The sequence below is a fragment of the Pelophylax lessonae genome, assembly GCF_965119305.1.
Source record: "Pelophylax lessonae genome assembly, chromosome: 9".
In the NCBI taxonomy this organism is placed as follows: Eukaryota; Metazoa; Chordata; class Amphibia; order Anura; family Ranidae; genus Pelophylax; species Pelophylax lessonae.
In genome coordinates this window covers 99,439,979-99,460,276 of record NC_138776.1, presented here as the reverse complement: position 1 = coordinate 99,460,276, position 20,298 = coordinate 99,439,979, and positions in this window count along the sequence as shown.

Here is a 20,298-nt window from a genome sequence, read left to right as displayed (position 1 = left end):
CAGGAAGAGGAGAGTGAGAGAACCGAGGGTTCAGACGGTCAGATCCCTGGATCATGGAACAGTTGAGTATGTGTTTTTAAAATTCAGCAGCTACCATTTTTGTAGCTGCTGACTTTTAATAAAAACGAAAGTGGCTGGAACTCCGCTTTAATCTGTTTTTATTGACTTGCAATGTGCCTTTGAATGTGCTACAGAAATAATATACACACCCTGGCTCTTCTCCTCAAATTTGCAGATATAAGTACAAAAGATACCTCAAATTGCAACTCACAGTGCTCAAGCCAACACTTTTGGTAAGTTATATATTGTCACCACCGAGTGGTGGGGTGGGGGTTAGGATAGTTTATTTATTTATTTATTTATATTTTTAGCTGTAGGATCCTTATTTGACACTTAATGTTTTATTCTACTTTTTGTAATACTTTTTTCTGTGAATAAAAGAAAAAATGAGACTATTAAGGGACCATTTTTAGCACAAAAACACGTCCAGAATAGATGAAAGAGGCTTCTCTTAAAAGTAACCAAACCCATCTTAATTTCACTTTCTCCAATGACTACAAAACACATTGCCAAAATGGAGGAATTTTGCAGAATTCCTCAAATTGTTATTGAAATATATACAATACATTTTGCTCATCCCTAAAAGAACCATAGAACCTTTTATTCTCTTATCAATGTTCTGTTTAGAAAGAGCTATTCTTTACGCAAACACTCCATATTTTGACAACACATAATTTTGAATCGTTATTTTATTATATAATACTTTCTATCTCCAAGTCACTGCATGTCTTCTCTTCTGACCCTTTTTGAATATGAAATCCAGAATCATCCAACATCTGCCTCTGTGCCCAAACAGATGCACCTTCTGTAGTCCTCCAGACTACTTACAGGTAAGAATATACTACAAAACTGGAAAGGGATTCTAAAGCTCCACCTACTGGCTCAAAATGAGAATGCAAAATACTAAAATGCATTGTATCTTTTAGTCCAGACCATAATAAATAAGTAAGGCTCCTTTCACACGGTCCGCTGTCCGGTGCGGACCGTTCTCTGCACTGTGTGCGGAGAGGGAGGTGTCAGAGCCCCGCTGCTCTCTGTGGGGAAATAGGATGAGAACGGACCACCTGTCCATTCTCATCCGATCCAATTCCCTGGACGGATGGAAAATAGGGTTTCCATCCGTCCGGATTTCACGGACAGGATCGGATGCGGATGGCAGCGGGTGTCAGTGGACATGTCACCGCTGACCTCCGCTGCCCCATAGGGATGCATTGAGGATCCGATCAGGTCCACCTAAAAAACTGACAGGCGGATCTGATCGGATCGTTCGTGTGAAAGGGGCCTAAGAATGTATGCACAAAACCACTCAACATTCCTGTTAATCAATCTGTTATTTATGTGTTGGTTCCTAGTTCACATGGATGATAATTTTGGCCAAGTGGCACTTATTGCTGGGAGATGCATGAAAGCTGAGTTCCATCCTCAAATACCTTTTTTAACTAAAAATACCCCCATAATACTAATCCATCGCCCTTTACAGAACCGCTATTCTCATACTTACAAGGTGTACAGTATTGGATTTTATTCAAAATCTTACTTTTAAAAACACTGTCTTAGCATGGCCATCTTGGATGTGGGCATCTGAAGCCACAGTGTAATCTGCTGTGTCCTTCTTCCTGATTCCAGGGAGTGTTCTGGGAGTTCTTCCTGATTCCAGCCTCCTGGGGGGGGGTAACAAACAGCTCCCAGGATGCAATGCAAAGGCGGAAGTGATGTTGGTGGCCGTGGCCACAGAGGGGGGATAAGGAGGAAGTACAATCAAAAATGCCCTGAAAATAAGGTAAGGGACCCCCGAAAAAAATTGAAAATGCCCAATTGTTGATCAGCATAGCGAGCACTCCAGGAATCACTAAAGTTGCAAAATAAGCTGGAACTCCACTTTAAGGGGGCTAAAAAACAATCCTGTTTTCCTCCTAGTGTAAAAGAGAAGTATTGAGAACCTGGTCTTAAAACTCATCATCCCCTTTGGAACCTCACCTTCCATTTTATCGTCTCAGCTGTCTTGCTCATCAAGCACAAATTATCCCGGTTACCCAAAAGACAAACAATGGCCAAAATATAAAAAGGTAAGTGATTGTTGTATATCAGAGAGACCTGTCATGTGCATGTATGGGTTTGAACTTGGATCCTTCTGCTTCTGTTCTGCAGCTCTGTTCCTCTGCCGTTGGGGAATTTGATTTTCCTCAGGACATATCCTGCTTGGTGTTTATGCTCCTTGGACTCCCTAGCTCCACCTGCCTTCAAGTTTCAGTCAATCGGCTATTAACTCAGCTTATAAACTGCGTGACTTTCTGTGCTCAGTGCCCATTTGTTGGATCTGTCTCTTAGGTGTGTGCTATACTACTGAACTCCTGGACTTTTTAACCTTGCCTGATTACTGGACTACTCTCTTTGCCTTAAGGTTCTGTACTACTCTGCTAGTCTGTGTATGATCCTGCCTGTCTTCAACCACACTTCTGGATTCTGACTTTGTACCTTGCTGACAAAACTTGTTGCTGACCCGGCCTGCCTGACTACGCTATGCCTCAACCCCCAGCCAAAGCTCCACTCTGGACTAAACCACTCAACAGGTACCTTACAAGATCACAGATAAAGCAGGTTGGTTGGACTTGCAGGACTGGGCACCTGTCATATCATGTCTGTGCATACATTATGTGAGATCATACACAGCCTAATCTTTGCAAACAGTTCATGAACCAGATGAGGATTAGACAGTGTTGGGTCTTTTAACAGGGTAGTAGATTATTGTTGGGACTACCTAGAGGATAGCAGATTAGACTAAATTGGGGCTTTCCTAGAAAGTAGCAGGTTATAACATATGGGGGCCGCCCAGATTAGACCATGTTGGGAATTTTTTAGTGGATAGAAGATTAGATCATGTTGGTGTTTTAGTTAATGTCCTACAGGGAAAATCTTGTCAACAGAATGAGAGGGAAAAACTTTAAATGTAGACATTTTCCGTAAAAAGTGGAGAGATTTCCCACATTCCTTGTTGTATCTCTTTTTCTTCGACAGGAAAGAAGGGGAACTCTCCCAAACAAGGACAAAAATTGACTTAATGGTTTATGTTGATGCTAGATGATAATGTGGGTGATCCTTCAGATTGGGCACAAGGTGGATGGGTCTAGAAGGTACAGTTTTGTGAGGTCCATTTCATGTTCGGTATTGCCAACATGTCTTGGGGGTTTAGAGCTTCCCTTTCTCAAGGGCTCTTTGAAGATTAAATCAGCATCCGAGGTTCTTTGGCTTAGCAGATTTTCTTCATCTGCACTCTGGTTTGGGCTTTGAATTATATCTGTGACACATAGAAAACAAAAGACAAGTGCAGTAGTAAAACCCTAATAGAGATTCTAGCCTTCACCCATCCATAAAAAAGCTTGGGCTGAAATTCAACTTAAAGCTTGCTGTGGTTACTTATCATAACAAAAACCACTTTACCAAGTCCCTTTCTCTCTGGGATCTAAATGCCTGGACTTTCTTGCCAAAAAAGAGAAAATTTAGACATGTATACATGTATGCTACTGAATGACAAAGGAGTGAGTTCTTAAACTTGGAGCATGGCGGATGTCCTATACATTTCAAATAATGATATTTCCTTTACATTTTTTTAGTGTGGGTAGAAAATTAGGCAAGCATGGAACTAGCCAATTTACTGCCTCCAAGAAGAATGTTTATGTGGAGTAAGCAAGAGGCATGAGCAAGCAAGTGCATTAAAGCTTCTAGAATCTGATACTTCAAGTATGGAAGAACAATGATAGCCTGAATCCCCCACTTTCTTATTTGTCTTGGTGATTTGGGTAGCAAGATTTTGCCACTAGAGTTCCTGTAATGCACATGAAAACATATGTAGAAAATAACAGGAGCTGATAGTGTCATGCTGCTGTAGCTCCACTTGATAATCTAAGTAGAACTAAAGGCAAAACCTTTTTTTCATTTTGGATAGAGTGAGGAAGATGTTAGTTTTTTATTCTATCTGGGTCCCATTAGTGAGATTTTCTCTATAGCTACAACAGGAAATGAGAGAAATCCCAGGTTGTTACAAGGGTCACCAGAACTAGTGTCCCCTTTGGAAGATTTTTCTTCTATTCCTGTTCTGGTGTTAACCCAGAATTCAGGATTTTTTTTTTTTTACTTTCAGTCTCAATTCTAACAGTAAACAGGACAAACAGAGAGGGTGAATCTTTCTAATATGGTCACAGAAAGCAATAAAAAACCTGACAGGTGTTCTAATCCCTCTCCACTTTATCCAAAACTAGAAAAAGCTTTGCCTTTATTTACACTTTAACCTTTACTTTTGGTGACTTAGGTGGTGACTGTGGAAAGGCACACACCCATCTATATAAGGTCTCACAGTTAACAGTGCATGTCAGAGCACAAACCAAGCCATGAAGTCCAAGGAATTGTCTGTAGATCTCCAAGACAGGATTGTATTGAGGCACAGATTTGGTGGAGGGTACAGAAACATTTCTGCAGCATTAAAGATCCCAATGAGCACAGTGGCCTCCATCATCCGTAAACTTAAGAAGTTTGGAACCACCAGGACTCTTCCTAGAGCGGGCTACATGGCCAAAACAGAGCGATCGAGGGAGAAGGGCCTTAGTCAGGGAGGTAACCAAGAACCCGATGGTCACTCTGACAGAGCTCCAGAATTTCTCTGTTGAAAGAGGAGAACCTTCCAGAAGAACAACCATCACTGCAGCGCTCCACCAATCAGGCCTGTATGGTAGAGTGGCCAGACGGAAGCCACTCCTCAGTAAAAGGCGCATGACAGTCTGCCAAAAGGCACCTGAAGGACTCTCAGACCAAAATTCTCTGGTCCAATGAAACAAAGATTTAACTCTTTGGCCTGAATGGCAAGTGCCATGTTTGGAGGAAACCAGGCACCGCTCATCATCTGGCCAATACCATCCCTACAGCGGCAGGAAATGGGAGACTAGTCAGTATTGTTTGAAAAATGAATGCAGCAAAGTACAGAGACATCCTTGATGAAAACCTGCTCCAGAGCGCTCTGGACCTCAGACTGGGGCATAGGTTCGTCTTCCAACAGGACAACAACCCTAAGCACACAGCCAAGATAACAAAGGACTGGCTATGGGACAACTCTGCGAATATCCTTGACTAGCCCAGCTAGAGCCCAGACTTGAGCCTCATTGACCATTTCTGGAGAGATATGAAAATGGCTGTGCATTGACGCTCCCCATCCAACCTGATGGACCTCAAGAGATCCTGCAAATAAGAAAGGCGAGAAACTGCCCAATAAAATAGGTGTGCCAAGCTTGTAGCATCATACTCAAAAAGACTTAAGGCTCTAATTTGTGCCAAAGGTGCTTCAACAAAGTATTGAGCAAAGGCTGTGAAAATTTATGTATATGGGATTTTTTTTTGTTTTTTTATTTTTAATAAATTTGCAAAGATTTCAAACAAACTTTTTCACGTTGTCATTATGTGGTATTGTTTGTAGGATTTTGAGGAAAATAATGAATACATTCCATTTTGGAATAAGGCTGTAACATAACCAAATGTGGAAAAAGTGAAGCTGTGTGAATACTTTCCAAATGCACTGTAACGCATACTTTATATTTTCCAGTGACAGAAGAATTTATATTTTCCAGTGACAGAAGAATTTAAAGGAGTTGTAAAGTCTCAATGTTTTCACCTTAATACATTCTATGTATTGAGGTGAAAAAACTTTTCTGCTTCAGCTGCCCCCCTCAGCCCCTCTTTTTCTTACCTGAACCGATCGTTCCAGCGACGAGCATGAGCCCAGTTGGCTCCAGCTGCTGTCTCAGGTCCTTAATGGATAGATTGTCAATCAAATCCAGTAACATGTGAGTTGGGGGTGGAGGTGTGGCTGTGTCAATGGATGCAGCAGTGGGATTCAAAAGTGTGCCCGAACAGGTGCTCCCATGGAAAGCGGCTCTTCGTGGGGGCACCCAATGAAGAGGAGTAGCCAGAAGCGACACCGGGGGCACCCCAGAAGAGGAGGATCGGGGCTGCTCTGTGCAAAACCATTGCACAGAGCAGGTAAGATTAACATGTTTGTTATGTTTAAAAAACAAAAAAGGAACCTTTACAATCACTTTAAGGTGACTGTGTCATAGCCTGCATTCTAATGGACCCAATAATGTTTAAACATCATCTTTATGTTCATTCCATGTTCCTATTGTCTACAGGGAAATATATTACAGTTAAAATTATATATAATCTATATTTTAAAAGTCAATATCTTCAATGTCTACTCTTTTTCCATTTTACCTTCTGGAACTTAGGAGAAAAAAAACTTGTCTATTTTAAATGATTGGATCTTAAACAGGGTAATCAATCAAAAGATAGAATATGGCATATGGAACCTCCATATTGTTAATTATACGGCTGTGTTATAATTTCCTTTTATGTGTACCTTTCCTTCTACATCAAGGATTCTTACACTTCTACTATCTATCTTTTTGCAGAAAGTAAACATTTATCGGGGATGAATTACTAAACAAATAGAGGCTGTTTGTGTTTTTCAAAAAGTGTATGTTCACTTTGTAAAGCGAAGGTGAAGCTTCATTTACTCTCAATACCCAATTATGTGCAAGGGAAATTAAACAAAAAAAGATATTTGCTAGAACAAGATTAGTTAATTGAAGTGAATAAGGTTTCATCTTAAATACTAAGCCAAGTAAACATTCACTTTGCTAAGTGAAAAGTCTCTATTGCTTTGATAAATCAACCCTGATATTTACAACTACCCTCCTCCCCAAATTATTTGACCACTTTTAGCACACTAACAGTACATTTACTGCTAGCGGGCAGCACAGCCAGGCACGGCAATGTACTGATATGTCACAATCCACTTCCTGGTTTTTGGGTGCGCAACCTGCTGATCTATGCTGTGATTGGACAGAGCACAAGTTTTTCAGCAGGTTACAGCCAATGATTTTGGCTATATACTTGCTGATCGGCTGCGGCCATTTACAGCACAGAGTTCTCTGTTTACAAAAACACAGTACTGAGATCTGGCTGTTTCTTCTCGCCCAAATCAACTCTGTGTTAAGGGAGAAAAGATAGCCAGGCCCTGTAATTAAAAGCAGAATGCATACACTTATTTGGTACACAATTAATACCTTGATCACCCCTGTCACCCATTTGTATCACTAGTACAGTATACAGTGTACAGTATTATCGCTGTATTAGTGTCACTAGTGATGTCAGTGTCAGTTAGTGTTCCTCCCAGCCAGTGTCAGTTAGCGCCAGATTGCCCACTACACTATCACAGTCACACTATAGGTCCATGATCACCACCATTACTAGTATAGCATTTATAGCTGCGTTAATTCCACTATATATATATATATACAATAGTTTGTAAACACTAATCAATTTGTGTGAACGTTATAATTTACACTTACTAGGATTTTTTTTTACCAAAGACATGTAGCAGAATACATTTTGGCCTAAATTTATGAAGAAATTAGATTTTATTGGATATAACAGAAAGTACAAAATATTGGCTTGTTTGTTTTTTCAAAATTCCTGTCTTTTGTTGTTTATGTAATAAAAAATTAAAAATCCAGCGGTGATATAATACCACCAAAAGAAAGCTCTATTTGTGTTAGAAATGGTATACATTTAATTTAGGTACAGTGTTGCATGACTGCACAATTGCCAGGTAAAGTAGTACAGTGCTGAATAGCAAAAAATGGTCTGGTCATAAATGGGGTAAAAACTTTGGGAGGTCAAGTGGTTAATAAATTAAACTAGACTTAACTGAGATTACAAAGAGATTTTGTTGTGTCATGGTGGGGTGCCACATGCTGGGCTGCATAGTCACCATCTTTAAAACATTCACATCTGGACATGGGAGTGGTTCCCCTGGGCACACTGAGGTACATTGGGCACAGGGCTCCACAGGGTTACCAGAGTCTCTATCCTCTGCTATGGCACCCTTAGTGAACATTCACTTTGCTACATGAACTGTGTCTATTGCTTTGATAAATCAACATCAATGTTTAATTACCCTCCTACCTCAAATTATTTAATGAGCTAAACTAGATTTAACAAATTTTTAAAGAGATATTGCTAGAGATGAAATAAAAAGCACCACATCCCTTTAATTGAGTAACTACAATGGGGGGGGGGGGGGGGGCAAGTGGGACTTTAACGGTGCTAAATGATGGAGAAAAATCAGAATTCTCAAAAATTGTACATTTTATTACACATCAAAAAGTGAGGACAAGACAAAACATCAATAAAAAATGATAAAATCAAGAAAATGCACTCGAAAATATCAACTCTACATGTTTCGCCATCTTCATAATAGCTTCTTCAGGAGTTTTCATAGACATTTCTCGAGAGTGAACATTTCTGGGTAACAAAAGGAGAAAGCATAAAAGACATGACATGTACATGTATATAGGGCTTATCTCAATGGTCCTAATGTTGAGTGCCCAATTGATTTACATAATTATAAGGACAATGATACAAATAAAGTACCTTAAGATAACCTGAGCCCTTTCTTATGCCAAAGGTGGAAGCAATAGAGGTGACGCCACCTGAGCAAGCACAGAGGGGAAGGGAACCGAGACCTTCAGACTCCTAAAGTTGACCCATAGAGAGGGTGACAGCCAGGCTAAAAATGATGGGTAAAGATAGTAAAACCAGAGCATAGGAATACATTTCAACCCAAAAATTGCTATGTCTCCAATTGGTATGGGACTAAATATCAGGTAGAAAAAATTACCAAAATAGTCACCTGATTATGAATAAGTGTGCAGTTGATTCATTAGGTACCTCAATGTAACAAAGACAGGAAGGGAAAATGGAGTCCCCTTAATAACCCCCAAATGGGAAGTATCCCTTGAAACAAAAAGAAATGGAATTTGTTGAAAATAGTAATGAATATAATGTAGGGTCTGTCAAATTTTGAGGGTATGAATACTTACCCAAAATTGACAAGATTCAGCACCTAAATTGTCATGCAGTATTCAAAAGTTCACCGCCATTTCAATTCAACAAATTTTCCAATAGTACATTCAAAAATTAAGGAGACTGCACGAAAGGAGAAAGAAAAAGGCATGGAAGGACATAGTCAGCATTGGAATCTACCAAGAATGTAAGGAGAGAAGCAGGGTTTAAAAGATTTCATTTACCGCAAATGGTCTCAAAGATCATGTATCGTTCCCCGGTGGTCTAGTGTAATACTGACCATGTGGCTCCAGCATTTATACACCCTCTCCACTCCCTCGGCGTCTGACGTCACCGAGGGAGTGAGAGCGAGGTACACCCAGTGGTCCAATGGAGGCCGAAGAGGAAGTGCGTCATTGAGACGCGACCACATCACGTTATTCCGCCGGAACCAGAAGGTCGGGGATGACAACATCCGGTCCGGACATGAATGTATGCAGAGGAGGTAACAGATTGCCAAGAAGCAATCTAAGAAGGATCCAAATGAAACTGACAACATTGTTAAGGACTGGATTTCAAAGGAATATATCCGTAATGCCTATACAATGGGGAAAGAATCCAAAGACACGAAAAGGTCATAGAAAAAGGGAAAATTACCACATTTAATGAATCAGTCAGTGTTGAAATGCAGATGACAATTAAATAAAAAGATGGATTCGAGCCTATTTTTCAGCCCCTGTTATGGTTGCCCATATGGGCACCCGCGGTGCCCTACACTTATTTTCCAGGAAAAATGGTCCAACCTGGTTAGTAGCAGCACCACTTTAATACACCCAGTTGTCCTTCTATGGAGTTTCATCAAATCTTTTTATTTAATTGTCATCTGCATTTCAACACTGACTGATTCATTAAATGGGGTAATTTTCCCTTTTTCTATGACCTTTTCGTGTCTTTGGATTCTTTCCCCATTGTATAGGCATTACGGATATATTCCTTTGAAATCCAGTCCTTAACAATGTTGTCAGTTTCATTTGGATCCTTCTTAGATTGCTTCTTGGCAATCTGTTACCTCCTCTGCATACATTCATGTCCGGACCGGATGTTGTCATCCCCGACCTTCCGGTTCCGGCGGAATAACGTGATGTGGTCGCGTCTCAATGACGCACTTCCTCTTCGGCCTCCATTGGACCACTGGGTGTACCTCGCTCTCACTCCCTCGGTGACGTCAGACGCCGAGGGAGTGGAGAGGGTGTATAAATGCTGGAGCCACATGGTCAGTATTACACTAGACCACCGGGGAACGATACATGATCTTTGAGACCATTTGCGGTAAATGAAATCTTTTAAACCCTGCTTCTCTCCTTACATTCTTGGTAGATTCCAATGCTGACTATGTCCTTCCATGCCTTTTTCTTTCTCCTTTCGTGCAGTCTCCTTAATTTTTGAATGTACTATTGGAAAATTTGTTGAATTGAAATGGCGGTGAACTTTTGAATACTGCATGACAATTTAGGTGCTGAATCTTGTCAATTTTGGGTAAGTATTCATACCCTCAAAATTTGACAGACCCTACATTATATTCATTACTATTTTCAACAAATTCCATTTCTTTTTGTTTCAAGGGATACTTCCCATTTGGGGGTTATTAAGGGGACTCCATTTTCCCTTCCTGTCTTTGTTACATTGAGGTACCTAATGAATCAACTGCACACTTATTCATAATCAGGTGACTATTTTGGTAATTTTTTCTACCTGATATTTAGTCCCATACCAATTGGAGACATAGCAATTTTTGGGTTGAAATGTATTCCTATGCTCTGGTTTTACTATCTTTACCCATCATTTTTAGCCTGGCTGTCACCCTCTCTATGGGTCAACTTTAGGAGTCTGAAGGTCTCGGTTCCCTTCCCCTCTGTGCTTGCTCAGGTGGCGTCACCTCTATTACTTCCACCTTTGGCATAAGAAAGGGCTCAGGTTATCTTAAGGTACTTTATTTGTATCATTGTCCTTATAATTATGTAAATCAATTGGGCACTCAACATTAGGACCATTGAGATAAGCCCTATATACATGTACATGTCATGTCTTTTATGCTTTCTCCTTTTGTTACCCAGAAATGTTCACTCTCGAGAAATGTCTATGAAAACTCCTGAAGAAGCTATTATGAAGATGGCGAAACATGTAGAGTTGATATTTTCGAGTGCATTTTCTTGATTTTATCATTTTTTATTGATGTTTTGTCTTGTCCTCACTTTTTGATGTGTAATAAAATGTACAATTTTTGAGAATTCTGATTTTTCTCCATCATTTAGCACCGTTAAAGTCCCACTTGCCCCCCCCCCCCCCATTGTAGTTACTAGATTTAACTAATATTATTCAATTACGAAAAACAACATTAATAAATGAGATGCTGTTGCATAATGGCGGGGTTTCCCTTGGGCACACTGAGATTCTTTGGGAAAGAGGCTCTAATGGGTACTATGACCTGCCCCTGGCCTCTCCAGTATTCTCCAGCTGTGTTCCCATATACCCACTATAGGGTAAAGCAATGAGTCCCACAGCAGCCCACACTGAGAAATGCCTGTTACTAGAGACATTCCCAATAAAAGTTAGGAGAAGGAAGAGTCCAGAAGCAGAAACCCTTTTCAATGCTTTACTTGAACAATCCATATACACACTTCAGTCACCCTGGACCCAGATGATGGCACAATACTTCAGTTGCAAACAGAACATTTGAAAAGTGAGAGAGCCAAGGAGTAACCTATACCTTTACAGGGGTTTCCCAGGGTTCTGCATCTCAAGAGAGGATTCAAGTAATAAAGTTTAGCACCTATACTGCCTTGCTTCCCCCCAAGGGGAAGTTCTCAGAGATAGGCTCATAGAGCCTATATCCTTGTTGTATCCTGGTCCTCAGATGCTTCCGATGATGAACCTCTGATAACTCCCCAGTCCCCACCGAAACTATTGATACACTAGCCCTCTACCCAAGGTGCCCCACTGCTGAGAAGGAGGGGGCTGGCATTAACTCTGGCATGTACACATGGGGACCTCTATGGGCTCCTACAGCACCTGCACTGTCTATTAATCCAACTGATCTTCTAGCGCCATCTTATGGCCAGAATTGGTAACTAAACCAGGCATATTCATGTCCTCACCCTACAATTTTATTTCTGGCCATATTCCTATATACACAAGCAAAAAAGGTCTTCAGGTCCACCTTAAAACTATTGAAGCTTTTGGTGAGTAAGCTGCTACATCCAAGTCTGGCCTTGATAACAGCTGGGGTTTTCTGTGGGCAGAAGCACCAACTTGCTGCTTAGGCATAGTCTGTCTGTGTAGACTATGTGTAGATTTACTCTCTCTCTTTGTTCTGGTGACCATTGTCTTGTTTTTACAGTATATATATATATATATATATATATATATATATATATATATATATATATATGTTATATTAATATGCATAAACTATGTATTTAGCAGTTTGACTGAAGTTATGATGTAGCTTCTTGACAGTGTCTCCCACTACCACCACTACAGAAGTGGATGGCGGATTATTAACAGCAAAGGAGACCTATAGTAAAAATCCCCAAGGTACCCTCCTGAAGCTGGCCCTGGCAAGCTTTCTAGCAAAGTGGTACACACACACAATAATATTACAAAACAAAGTATTTAGTATTACCCCTTTAAACTGCAAACACATTGTATTTTTTTAAAGCTAAGCTCATTGTACTTTTATTCTTGGAACATTTAACTTGATTAAAAGAATTCACTAATTAAAACTGCAATGTACATAGATCTGCTGAAGGTTTTTCAATGGCTGCTCATTATCTAAATTAGTGGAGAGAATATATTATTGTTTAAGCTCATTCCTTCACGAGATAGGAAACACAGAAAAATCTGATAAGCTTGCCAGGCAGGTGACAGATGAATGTAATACTGCCCCAACTCCTTGCCATTCATCTTGCCCTTAATGTGTGTCATAAATAGATGCTAATGAAAAATTAATAATCAGTGATCAATTGAGATTGACAGGGACCCGTTTCTGCTACCAGACATTTCAGCTAATATTTTCATAGAACAAGACACATTTATTTGTAAAGGTTAATGTGGCTGTGTTCATTGTCTTCTAAACTCTAATTTCTCACCCTCCCCCCCCCCCCCGTATTACTCTTTCTTCGCCCCAACCATCTACAGCTGATGCATAAAAATTTCATTAACCACTTAAACTATTATCGTACCCAGCTACAAAACCATAGCTATTAATGACCTGATCTTCATTGCCTTCGCTGAGTTTAAATAGATATTACTTCCTGAAGGCAATCGCAATATAAATGCCTAATTTATCTTCCTTTATATTCTTTAATTTCTCTTGGATTGTTATTTTTCTCTGCCTGTGTTTTGCAGACTGCAGATGTGTTTCTGTAGGCCTGAACTTGCAATCTGGTAACTCTGGAGGACTCAGAAGGCATAAATATCTAGGGACTAATTAGAAATGTAGCCTAAGCATGTATTCCCTTTAGTTCACAATATTTAAATAAAAATTAAAGTACAACATAGGCCACAAAACATAGATACTTAGCCAGATATTGTTCAAACAACATAAAGCAGAGATAAAGTTCTGCTATTGTTTATTGTGAGTAGGCAAGTTTTTTTTATTTCAGAAGAAACATGCCATGTCTCTTCTGCAATAAAATATGCTTACCTGCCTGTTCACAGTGTCCCCTGGCAATTAAACTGAGCTGTGCATGCGCAGCTCAGCTTACGGTGGCCATCCCAGTCCCTGCGAACCAGAATGATAGACTCTTGCGCATGTACAGGAGTCACGTCATGCTGCACCAGCCAATGGAGTTGGCGGAAAACCGGCCCACAGAAGAAGCCAGCACCAGCAAAGGGAGGGGATCGTTGGATGAAAAATAACCTACACTTTCCTGTTTTAGCAGTTGTACACTAACTAGTGCACTCTGTTTTCCAATCTGGTCACGCAGCCCTATTTCTGCACCTCAAGTGTGTATGAGTACACTTGTGATAAAAGATGTGGCAGTAACTCATCTATGTCAACATGGAGCATTGAATTTTAAGATAGAGCATGCATTTTCACAAGAGGAATCAAATGTTATTTGTAGCATTTCCAAGCCAAAAAAAGCAGTTACAAATTATAAAATACAGTGGTATATACCTATAAAGAGATTGAATGGTGTCAGACAATTGAGTTTTGAAAAATGTGGTAATGCTCGGCATTAACCACTTTACTACCAGTCACGTAACCTCTACGTGATCAGACTTTGAGTGGTTATACCGGGATGATGCCTCTAGCTAGAGGCATCATCCCGGTACCGTTGTTTGAAGCCGACGGTCGGCTTTCCGTCGGTAACGATCGATGCGGCTCGGGAGCCGCTCGATCGTTACCCGGGGGGGCGGGAGGGGACGTCCCCCCCCTCCCGCCGCCTTCCGCGGCTTTGCTCGGGGCTACCGTCCCACCGGGAGCCCCGAGCACCCAGCCGGCACATCCGCCGGCTGGATGGAGTCCCGATGAATGCCGGAAACGGCATCGATCGGGTCTCCGATGACGTAACCCGGAGGCGGCGTCCATGACGTCACGTCCGGGTTACTGTGCTGCAAAAGGCGGCAGATTTGAAAAACGGCTGTATGCAAAAATGCCGTTTTCGGCGTTTTGCATACAGGGAAGTGTAGTGGAGGGGTCTAGGGTCTTTTAGACCCTCGATCCCTCCATAAAGTGTACCTGTCACGACATATTGCTGTCACCAGGGATGTTTACATTGCTTGTGACAGCAATAAAAGTGATCAGATTTTTTTTTTTTTAAAAACCTGTAATAAAGTTTAAAAAAAAAGAAAAAATAAATAGGAAAAAAAAAAAAAAAAAAAATTTAGCCGTCCCCGTCACCGTTAGCTCGCGCACAAAAAAAAACGTATACGCAAGTCGAGCCGCAAATGAAATCGCTGTTCAAACCACACATGTGAGGTATCGCCGCGATCGCCAGAGCGTGGGCAATAATTAAAAAAAAAGAGCTACACTCTAACTCTAAACTGGTAACCGTTAAATAAATTTAAAGCGTCGCAGATTGAGATCTCTATTGACCGTAGTTTGTCGCCATCCCACGGGGGGGCGCAATTTTAAACCGTAACATGTTTGGTATCTATTTACTCGGCGTGACATCATCTTTCACAATATACAAAAAAAATGGGCTAACTTTACTGTTTAGTATTTTTTAAATGCAGTGAAATGTGATTTTTCTAATTTTTTCCAAAAAAATGGCGTTTTAAAGACCGCTGCGCAAATACCGCGTGACAAAAAATTTTGCAATGACCGACATTTTATTCTCCAGAGTCTTTGCTAAAAAAATATATATAATGTTTGGGGGTTCTAAGTAGTTTTCTAGGAAAAAATACTGGTTTTAACTTGTGAACAAAAAGTGTCCGAAATAGGGCTGGGGCTAAAGTGTACAGTATACAACAGTGTAAAGTATACAGTATAAAGTACTTTATACTGTAAAGTACAGTATAAAGTATAAAGTATACAGTGTAAAGTATACAACTGAGAGCAAGTCAAAGCATTTAGGCCTAGGGATAACCCTATGTACTATGTAAAGATGTACTTTATACTGTAAAGTACAGTATAAAGTATAAAGTATACAGTGTAAAGTATACAACTGAGAGCAAGTCAAAGCATTTAGGCCTAGGGATAACCATAGACTCAATAAATACAACAGATATTTCCTGTTTGAAGGCCCATCTCTGAGATAAATCTATAACACCCCCCTCCTAACTAACTGATTGCTGCCAGCAAAAGAAAAATCTAAATGACCCTTTTTTTTTTATACTAAAAACCACACTCACATTATTCTTCAAGTCAGAGCCTTCTGTCTTACACAAGGGGGGGTATTTCCTATTGGCTGTACAATGGTGGAGTCTTCTCAGGATCCAGAAGAGGAGTGACATCAGTGGGACTGTATAGCATGGCCTGCGAGTGACTATCAGAAGCACTGGATTAGTGGTCTCCTGCACTGGAAAACTGTGCCAGCAAGGGACCTGAATAGGGGACTAAGGGAAATATAACTTGCATCACCAGGTAAGAAAAAATAAAAACTTTTAGGATGAGTTAGAGACAGACAGGAGGTAGGGAATGAGAGAGAGGGGTCACAATTTGCTTATAGTGGAGGATTCAGTATTTATTGGCAGTGTTGGGGGTAACTAGTTAGAAAGTAACTACATTACTTTTTTTGGTAACTAAGTAAAGTAACTAGTTACAATATTAATATTGGTAACTACACTACTTTACTAGGCTATAGGAAGGCGCTTTCCTGCGTTACCCAAGCCGTGCGATACAATTGTTATTTCGAAGAATAGAGAGGGATGAAATTTATGACTTTTTGTTGCACTTTATGTTTTATTCTGTTTTTTCAGGTTTTGTTCTCATGTTTCCCAAAGCCTGTGTTTATACAATAAACTCTATGCAGAAAGAGTGTCATGTATCTTCTTCTACACGGTCAATTAAGAAAGAGGAAAGTAAAGTAATGAGTAGTGAAGTTACTTTTCAAATGCAGTAACTAGTAAAGTAATCTCATTACAATTTACAGAAGTAACTAGTAACTAGTTAAATTTTTTGAGTAACTACCTCAACACTGTTTATTGGTCCATTTGAGCTGCATCTTCCTAAGCTAAACTCATACAGTTGGGGTCACAGCCAGGGGTAGCTGTGGGTTTAAGGTTCTAAACATGCAAGGGGATCGTAGGAGCTGCAAAAGTTAGGGCTCTGTCACGTACCTGATCCGAGGCCAAGATGCAGAGAGGGCTCCCCTTGCGGCTGAGTGTGGCACACCCCTGGGGTTGAGACAGAGGGTGTAGCGCCCACAGAAGCACTGGTTGCTGGCAGGGTCCTGATGGTAGACAGGTGGTCTCTAGCAGAGTGCTGGGCAGGAATACACCGGACAGTCCAAGGAGGAACAACAAGGCAGTAGGTGTAAGACCGGCCGGGGGTCAAACACAGGGCTCAGCAGGAACTGCAACAGGTACAAGCCAAAGGTATAGCAGGAAGGCCAGAAGCAGACAAGTCTGTGAGAAAGCCGAGATCAGGTACTGGAGGGCAGGTAGACAGGAAGCAAGTCCGTGAGCCAAGCCGAGGTCAGATAGCTGGAGAGCCAAACTGGAGCAGGGATGGTCAGACTAAGCCGAGAGTCAAGCCAGGAGAGAGAGCAGACAGGTCAGGAACAAGCCAGGTCAAACTGGAATCCAGGAAGTAGCAATGCTCAGGAAACAGGAGGAGCTAAAGACAATCCAGCAATTTGATGGGCTGAGCAGAGTCCTTTTATAGGCCAGTGAATTAGTCTACGGCCTGAGTCCATTGCAGCCATTGGAAGTACTGGCGGAGTTGCCAGTTGCAGCATGGCCATTTCTCTGATAGGCTCGCACTACTGCATGGCCAGGCACACAGCATTTCCTTTATGTACTCAAACAGAAACTGTCTGTGGCTTGTTTTTTTGTTTTTTTTATTAGGGGTAGATAACTTGGATGGGGTAAGGAATTATGAGATGCCCAACTTGAAAATGTCCAGAAAAAAGAACAAAAGGGGACAACTTTCTCCCTTATAAAGGTCCTCTCCTTCCTTCCACACGCACACACTTGCTTCCTGATTCACTCCAGGGGAATTAACAGTCTCTTTAGTTAATTAAGCAACAGAAACATCCTGTCCCCTTGTGGATAAAGTAGCACATTGTGGAGTACACAGCAACACCTTCTGCCATCCTGAAGACTCTGAGCCCAGTTCTACTGTTACAGAAGATACCAGCCCACCTGCCTGCTTACTTTCCCCAGTCCTGCCCGACTGGCACACTACACATGGAGATCTCCCAGGGTAAGGTTAGATAAAGACTTGGCACACCACAGTTTTCAAGTGAGACCTGCTACAGCTGGCAGTCTCTACCCTTGTCTGCCCCTGCACCGTGCTAATCTACTCACTGTCTCTGCTTGCGCCTTCCCGCTGCCTCTCTGGTCGTAATCCCTCCACTGCCTCAGGCTAACTTTCCTGAGCTCCCAGCTCGAGGAAACCCCCCCCCCCTTATGCATCTTCCATCCGAACTCCCTGGTGGCATAGCTCATGACTATTTAAAGGCTCTTTAGCCAATCCCCAGGTTAGGGACCTGGCAGAGAACTAAAGGCCTCTAAATATTCAAGGCAACTCCTCCTCACCCCCGCCCTCTAGTTCTAGAATATTCTCCAATATTTTAGATACCAGGGGAGGAACAAAAGAGCTTCGAGGATAAGTCATCCAGCCCTGGCCTCTAATAACCCTGACCCAATGAATTGAACAAGGTTTAGTCTTAGAGCCAGACAATGCTTTTAGCTACGAGGGGGATAGATAGATAGATAGATAGATAGATAGATAGATAGATAGATAGATAGATAGATAGATAGATAGATAGATAGATAGATAGATAGATAGATAGATAGATAGATAGATAGATGCCCACCATAGCATCTAGAAGGAGCAAATATATGTACAGTATCTCACATAAGTGAGTACACCCCTCACATTTTTGTAAATATTTTATTGTATCTTTTCATGTGACAACACTGAAGAAATTAAACTTTGCTACAAAGTCGTGAGTGTACAGCTTGTATAACAGCGTGAATTTTCTGTCCCCTCAAAATCACTCAACACACAGTCATAAATGTCTAAACCCAATTAGCCATTTTCCCTCCCCAGTGTCATTTGACTCATTAGTGTTACAAGGTCTCAGGTGTGAATGGGGAGAAGGTGTGTTAAATTTGGTTTTATCACTCTCACCCTCTCATACTGGTCACTGGAAGTTCAACATGGAACCTCATGGCAAAGAACTCTCTGAGGATCTGAAAAAATGAACTGTTGCTCTACATAAAGATGGCCTAGGCTATAAGAAGATTGCCAAGATCCTGAAACTGAGCTGCAGCACGGTGGCCAAGACCATACAGCGATTTAACAGGACAGGTTCCACTCAGAACAGGCCTCGCAGTGGTCGACCAAAGGAGTTGAGTGCACATGCTCAGCATCATATCCACAAGAAAGCCCACAAACAGTTTGCTGAAGACAAGCAGACTAAGGACATGGATTACTAGAGCCATGTCCTGTGGTCTGATGAGACCAAGATAAACTTATATGGTTCAGATGGTGTCAAGCGTGTGTGGAGGCAACCAGGTGAGGAGTACAAAGACAAGTGTGTCTTGCCTACAGTCAAGCATGGTGGTGGGAGTGTCATGGTCTGGGGATTCATGAGTGCTGCGGCACTGGGGAGCTACAGTTCATTGAGGGAACCATGAATGCCAACACGTACTGTGACATACTGACGCAGAGCATGATCCCCTCCATTCAGAGACTGGGTCGCAGGGCAGTATTCCAACATAACGACCCCAAACACACCTCCAAGATGACCACTGCCTTGCTAAAGAAGCTGAGGTTAAAGTTGATGGACTGGCCAAGCATGTCTCCAGACCTAAACCCTATTGAGCATCTGTGGGACATCCTCAAATGGAAGGTGGAGAAGCGCAAGGTCTCTAACATCCACCAGCTCCGTGATTTCGTCATGGAGGAGTGGAAGAGGACTCCAGTGGCAACCTGTGAAGCTCTGGTGAACTCCATGCCCAAGAGGGTTAAGGCAGTGCTGGAAAATACTGGTCGCCACACAAAATATTGACACTTTGGGCCCAATTTGGACATAGTCACTTAGGGGTGTACTCACTTTTTTGCCATCAGTTTAGACATTAATGGCTGTGTGTTGAGTTTTTTTTAGGGGACAAAAAATTTACACAAGCTGTACACTCACTACTTTACATTGTAGCAAAATGTTATTTCTTCAGTGTTGTCACATTAAAAGATATAATAAAATATTTACAAAAATGTAAGGTGTGTACTCACTTTTGTGAGATACTGTATGTATATAATATATTTCTATATGTAAATGCAATATTTGGCCTCTAATAGTGGTTTATACTTTATTATCCAGCCATTTTAATCTTTCTTCATGCCTACCAATATGGTGCCATGGGGGAGAAATTCACAAAAGAAACTTCATACTGAGTACATTTGCCTCAGCTATGTCACAGCTCATACAGGCTCCCTGTGTACATTTTCCATACAATAAGTAATAATAATTTGGTTTCTTCATAAAAAACTTTCACTGTATGTTAAGGTGTTTTCTTCATCGCCGTCATGGCACAGTTTCTCTGAACATATTTTTCATTGTATACATCATTAACCTTCCTAGCGGTATTCCCGAGCGTGACTCGGGGTTACATTTTAGAGCCAAAAGCGGTAACCCCGAGCCACACTCAGGGTACCGCTAGGAAGATCGCTGG